This window comes from Gambusia affinis, linkage group LG11 (genome assembly GCF_019740435.1).
Source record: "Gambusia affinis linkage group LG11, SWU_Gaff_1.0, whole genome shotgun sequence".
Lineage (NCBI taxonomy): Eukaryota > Metazoa > Chordata > Actinopteri > Cyprinodontiformes > Poeciliidae > Gambusia > Gambusia affinis.
In genome coordinates, this window is record NC_057878.1 from 23010340 (window position 1) to 23017660 (window position 7321).

Genomic DNA, 7321 nt, shown 5'->3' on the forward strand with positions numbered 1-7321 from the left:
CTTCGTATTTGATCGAACTCCTCCTACAGTTTTTCAGATACAGACTTCAAAATCGCTCAGCACACACTTGAGGCATCAAAGGTGAAAAGTTATCAAAGGAATTCTCGTACGTCAAAGTATGTGGGCGTGGCTATGTGTCAAACTTTGACTATTTGCCGTGAAACATAAAACTCTTATAACTCCTACACTAAAACTGTCAGAGGAAGCAAACTTTCAGTGATTGATCATCATGGGTTGACCTAACAGACCCTGTGGTCAAATGATGACATCACTAAGGCCACGCCCCCTCAGAACAGGAAGTGTCATGTTTTACTGGGAACGGTCGCTATCTTACACCTTTGAACTAATCAACTTGAAACTTTTTTCATAGACAGAAGACATGTTGCTGTGTTGAAGATTCCAGCCCCGACCGGTTTGGATGGAGCAGGTGGGCGTGGCGGCGTGCCGAAGTGACCTCTAACGCCGCTGTCATTCGTTTGGCTCTGATTTCCACAGTTTTGGGCCGAGCTGTTCCAAACTCACTAGGATGGATCCTTATCCACCCCCTGAAAGAAATCCATAATAAAATTTGGTGGGCGTGCCCTAATGTATTTATGGCGCCCCCTAGAAAATTTTAAATGATCAGCCCCAAGCCATGCTTTAACCTAGAATTACCAAACTTGGTACATATGTGTATTCTTTCAGGACGAACAAAAAAGTCTCTTGGAGCCATGTTCTAAATTCAACAGGTTTTCTGTTAATTTTGATTTAAGTTCACTGTTTAGAAAAAAATATGAGTAATTCCCTTTAAGGCCTCTTGGTGTCACTGTTACTCCACACATGAATGTGGTAGCCTTTAAAGAGCTCAAATGTTTTAAAATGTAATTTGACTCCACTGCGCCCCCTAAGTGAATCCATCAGCTATATCTCCGCCGTAAATGGACCGATCTGCACCAGATTTTTTGTGAGTCGTCGGGAGGCTGCGAACGCATTCACGTGTCTTCTGGCAGGCGATAGGGGCGGGAAGGTTCGCAGACGGCTCCCGCTGCGGTGAGCGCCCGGCTCTAAGCAGTGCGAGAGCTTCGCGGCTGGAACTCCAGCGGTGGCCAGTGAGCGAACAGCGCTTGCTGCGAGGCCGCCTGAGGCTGCTTGCTTTAATTAGGCCCGAGCAGCAAAGCGCTTCGAAGGCCTTTTTGTACTGTTTATTATTCTTTATTATTCTTCCACCCAAATGAATTGCCTTTTGGAGGCTTTATCATATTCAAAAACTCACCAAATTTGGCTGACGCATAGAGACTGTTTAAAATTTACGTATTTTAAGGTCGTTGCAAAATCACAACAAAAATGGCTCAACAGCGCCACCTAGAAATTTTCAAAAGACCCTTTTCTATTCACTTACTTTTGTCGTAGAGACTTGAAATTTGGTACAGTTGTAGAGCTCCCCAAGACGCTCAGAATTTACAATTATTGTCATAGTCCAAGTATCACAGGAAGTCGGCCATTTTGGATCGAAGGTCACATTTTGACCCGATTTTTGCCGTTTACACCCTTGTGTTGATCGAACTCCTCCTAGGGATTTCGATTGATCGGCTTCAAACTCGGTCAGTCTGATCATAAGGCATGGCCGATTAAAAGTTATCAAAACGGTGAGTTTTTGAGTATGTTGAAGGGGGGTTAGCAGGGGTCAAAGTTCACCTACTTGCCATGAAATTCAAAACAGTTATAACTCCTACACTAAAACTCTCAGAGGAACCAAACTTTCAGTGATTGAGCATCATGGGTTGACCTAAAATACCCTGTGGTCAAATGATGACATCACTAAGGCCACGCCCCCTGAGAACAGGAAGTGTCATATTTTACTGGGAACGGTCCCTATATTACACCTTTGAACTAATCAACATGAAACTGTGTTAACAGACAGGAAACATGTGGCTGTATAAGGGATTCCAGCCCGACCGGCTTTGATGGAGCAGGTGGGCGTGGCGGCGTGGCGGTGACCTCTAACGCCGCTGTCATTCGCTTGGCTCTGAATTCCACAATTTTGGGCCAAACTTCTCCAAACTCACTAGGATGGATCTTTATCCACCCCAAGACAGGAATCCATAATAAAATTTGAATAATCAGCAGAAACTCTTGAATAAGCAGTGTGAACCAAATGCCTGGGATGTTAATAAACTCTGCTCTTTCAAATGCCTTAAAAAGCTTTATCCTCTGGATATGGAGCTGCAGACAAGCTCTTACCCAGTAAATAGCAACCCTTGAGTCGATTACTCTTTATCAAACTAGGCCATCCGTCTCCTTGCGACCAGTCTTTTGTACACAGCTATCAGACCTGGGCCACTGAAGAGGGAAAAGGACAGGCCAGGAGAAAGTAATGATGTTTGTGATGAGACTCAGTGTTGACTTAAGTCTAGCTGCAAGATCCCTGGACTCTCACAGTCAGGCCATTACACACTCCATGCGTTTTCACATAGGAAGTCAGAGGGGCTTGTAGGGGATGAAGATGCTCTTATTTTAGACCGTTGTGACAAACAGATCACTCAGAGATATGTGTTCAACTTTGAGCATCAATAAATCCTTCCCCATGAGAACTCTGATGCTCCCCACTAGGGTTGTTCAGTTGTAATATTTGATTTATGATTTATTTCACTTAATATCTATATTTTACCAGTAAGAGCAACATTTCTGTAAGCTATAGAAATGGACATCACCAATAACCTGTCAAAGTCATTTTTGTAACACTGTGATGTTTTGTTCAAATAACTTAACATTTTTTATCTTGTTGAACCCCCCTTGAGGGATGAAGGTACACGAAGCTTGAGGAAGGTGGAAAGATTTTGAGAAATTAATAAATGTATCAGGAGCAGGGAGAGCCAATTTGAGATTAGCAGGGGGTCATATTGTTTTGGCTGAAAATGAGAGGATCTAAACCCTGGCATTATGAAGATATTTGAACCGACTATTTGTTAGTCTGATATCAGTAAGAAAAATCAAGTCATGTATTTTTTGTGCACAACAGGTCAGAAGCAAAATATCAAAAATTTGTAAGAGACATTCTTCAAGTTTAAGCTTGTAAGACTCACCAGTAATTGATTTTAATTGTATAGCATTCTGGTCATGATCGCAAAAGTGTAGCAAATTAATAAAATTACATAAAAAGTGAGGAAAAAATCAGTTGTCAAAACTTTTAAATTTTCTGACAATTGCTTTTTTTTCTTTCAGGCTTTTGTAAGAGGCTCTAAATAGCTGTGTGGTAGCTGCAAGGATTTTTGCTTTTGAGGTTCTGTTTTGCACAGAAGCGCTCACTCTAAGAGAGAAAACTGAAAAGAACTCTGAGTTGTTTTTCAGGTTAAGGGGAAAAGGGTCTCAAGTGGAAGGGGACAGATATCTTTACCTGTAAACTAAAAGTTGACCAGGCAAGTAAAGAGCACAACAGGTCTGAAGCAAAATATAAAAATTTATGAGACATTCTTCAAGTTTAAGCTTGTAAGACTCACCAACTGCACTCTAAAAATGGTGGTCCATAACAAAAATGCTTACAAGAACAAATAAGACATAAAGCACTTTTCCTTGTATAAAGTCACAGTTTATCACTCGACAGCATTTGGTTTGAAGTTTTAGATTAACTGGCAACTGAGTCATCACATAAATTAAGTGGCACCCTTAACACAGCGTGCAACTCCAGGCATGTTATTCAGTAAAACCCTGCAAATATTAGGAGCCAGCCATTTAGTAGCAAGTTGCTTTCTCAGCTAGATTCTCAAGAGTGATATTAAAAATGAAAAGAGAAGTTGCTGTATGCTCTTTTGAAGGCATTCATGACCTTTTTCATGGCATGTTTGACTTTGATTCAACTGATAATGATTCAAATTCAGTACAGTAGCTTCCAAGCTTGAACATATTTAACTCCAGGCAATCTGCTCCAAACCAACCAAGACATTGCTGTACATCTAAATTAAAATGGAAAGGAGAGCATAAATCAGAGAAGTTGCCAAGAGCGCCATGGTAACTGTGGAGGAGCTTCAGAGATTCCCAGCTCATGTGGGGCATTCTGTTGAAAAGACATCTATTACTCATGCATTCCAGAAAAAATCTTATGGGTCAGTGGAGTAACTGTTACAAGACAATACAATGTAAAGCTTCAGTTTGCTTCAAAACATTGCACAAACACATGTGGAAGAAGGTGTTGTGTGAGGAGATGTCTCAGCAGCAGCAAAGGCAGCTGGTCAGAGTAGATGGAAAGATAGAAGGAGGCAACTACTGGGCAATCCTGAAAGAAAACACTTTAGATACCGCAAAATATTAAAGTCTCAAGCCAGACCTCCTGTGTACAGGGGCATTAATTATTTTGCAAAGAACAAATAAACAAGATGTCTTGTCCCTGGTTGTGCAAAGGTTATAAAATCCTAAAAGATGTACAGTTGTAACTTAAGTGGGAGAAAACTAAATAAAACTTAAATTTTATACTTATGGTCACAATTGGTTAGTTGATCATATCAAATTCCAATAAAAACAAATGTTGGTTTGTGGTTGTGTATAGTTTAAGTTATATGAATGCTGTTGCAAGGTGATGTAAAAAAAATGATCTTGAAGTACTTTACAAGACAACCAGATCAAATTCATCCAAAACTATGTAAAATCCAGTTCAGTCCAACATTAGTTCAAATAAATCCAGTTTAATAAAAAAAATCCAATCATAGTCCAAACTGTATCCTATTACATACAGCATCTGTAGTTATGACCATATTGTCATAACTGTCAAATTACTATATGCATATATTATATGGACATGCCTTGGAGCCTTTTACCTCATATGTTGAAACATTTTTTGAAATCTATTAAACCTTTGTTATTCTTCCTTAATACCTAGGGCGACCTTGTGTTCTTCCTATTTATGTAAATATTTAGTTTTTTTAAGACAAAATATCTGCCTGAGCAGAGATGTTTACTTGAATTGAAAGACGACCTCATTTTAAAACAATTCAGAAAACCTTTTTGCCTTTGGAGAAGAATTTATATTGCAGTTATAACAAACTTTAACTGAGCAAACAGACAGGATAATTAAGCCGTTTTTACATAGGACTATCCAATTGTGCAAGACAAAACTTGTCAATTAATTACTGGCAACACTTGCTAGCAAGACTATTAATTATTGATGGAAATTACCAAGCTATTGCTTTGAAAAAAGCTTTGACGTCAGCCATATTAGATGTGTTAACCTAAAATAAATAACTCTACTAAGAAATCATATTATTCTATTGAAAATATTTTTGAATAATCCATGATTTTTCAAAGTTATTGGTACTCTGTTTCACTCTTCTCTTCAGCTTACCTCTTGGGTTTTCTCAAGGATTTTAGTTTGGGGACTAAGAGCACCATGATGTTTTGTTTGGATGAGAAAAATGCTATAAAAATAAATTTTTGCTTTTGTTTCTGAAAGCGAAGACCTCAAGAATTTTACTTTGAAATGTCCTGGTACATCAAAGTTCATAAGACCCTAATTTCAAACTAGGAACTCTGGATTTGAACAGACATCACAGCATCACAGATTGTTCCTTATACTTAACAAGCAACGTTTTCTTGGAATATTTCTTTAACAACTAGTAGGCAGGGAGATACTGTTGTTAAGGAAACATAAGGACCACAAAATGCTTCTCCTTGCTACGGCTGTCTAGGTATCTGGTGGTTTTTATGGATTCTCGTTCAACCTAGCAACCAGTTGGCTTAAAGAAATTGTCCACTGTGTTGCAACACATTTACACCCACAGAACCAAATTACCATGGATTAATAAATCCAAGTTCTAATCAATTAGAAAAAAAGTATGGTGTTTTCTCAATCAGCATACTCATACAATTTGTTTTTTTCTAAATGTTTCTAAATATTACTGCAATTAACAAAATTTACAATGTTTTACCAGGGCTCCAATTATTGTGACCATCACTATCTGCCTCTAGAAGACCAAACAGGTATAGCCGTTAGAATTCAGCCCACAGCATCAATAACAGCACTTTTTTTTTTGGTTGGTATTTTACGCGTGTAACAGCTGTTTGCTGTCACAGAGGTGCTCAGCTGTCCGTGACTGCAGCAGGGCAGGAAAGCTGCTCTGCTGTAGGATGTTCTGCAACGACTGATGTTGAGGACAAACTGGTGGTATTTAGCAAGCAAACATGTTGAGGCTCATTTCCATATTTCACCTGGTTGATAAATCCAGTGTTTGCCTGATTCTTCTGTAAAAACAAAAACAGCAGAACAGGAAAAACCATTGTGCCCGGTGTGCGACGCTGCTTAAAATGCACAGCAAACTGCTCTCACTTGAAACTTGCCCGTAACAAAAACAGAGCTCCTTTTGTGCTTGGCACATCATCGCACGATTGGGTGGGAGTGAGGTAGGGCAGCTTTTTTTTTTCTTTTCCTAAATTATTTATTTGTTCAAAACTGAGTAATTATCTCAAGTCTCTCTTTTCACATTTAAACAAACCGTTGGCCTCTCTCTCTCTGTTTTCTGACAGCATTATTCAGATGAGGTCTGCATTGCAGTCAGAGTCATGTTTACTGACCAAAGCCGCAGTGTGAAATTCAGAATAATTGCTCCCCACAACTCCCCTGGCATTCCCTGGCACATTTTGCCGATCTGCTCACTTCAAGCAGAAAGTCCAACTGACAGAAACACGGCCGTCTCTGTTCGTCTATTTATTAATCAACCAGTTGTCATTAAAATGGGGGAAAAAAGCAAATATCCATTCATTAGCTTTAAAATATTTTTGCATTAACATGTTAATACAATAAATGAACATGAGAGCAATGTCGGGGTATTGAGAAAAGGTCATGTTCATGTCATCCACACCAATTTTGGCACTTCAATATGAAGGTGGGTCTACTGATGGTAACGGTCTGGAATATCTGCTGTATATCTAGCAGATGTAATTGCTAAAAATGGCAAATAAGCAGAACAAGCAGATATGTCAGGACACTGCTTGGACGCCTCATTATAGCACCACAGCATTCCTCATTGTGCAGGGAGGAGTCCTTGGCGTGCGGCTGAGCAGGAAGACAGCACACAGAGAATAGTCCCATTAAGATGTTTAGAACCATGCGAGGGTGTGTATGTGTGTTTCATGTTGTTGGTAGTGATGGCAATGGGGAGGAGGCAATCATTGCTGCATGCACTTAAATATGCTTGCACAGAAATCTCAAAAGCAGTCATGTTTCCCCCAGCCGGCATGTCACTCTCCCAAATTGTTTCATGTTCTGCTGCGTGACTAAATAAAACCAAAAGGAAAACAAATCCTCCTGAGACAGAGAGGAAGAGAAAATACTCATGTTGCATACTTTGTACCTCTG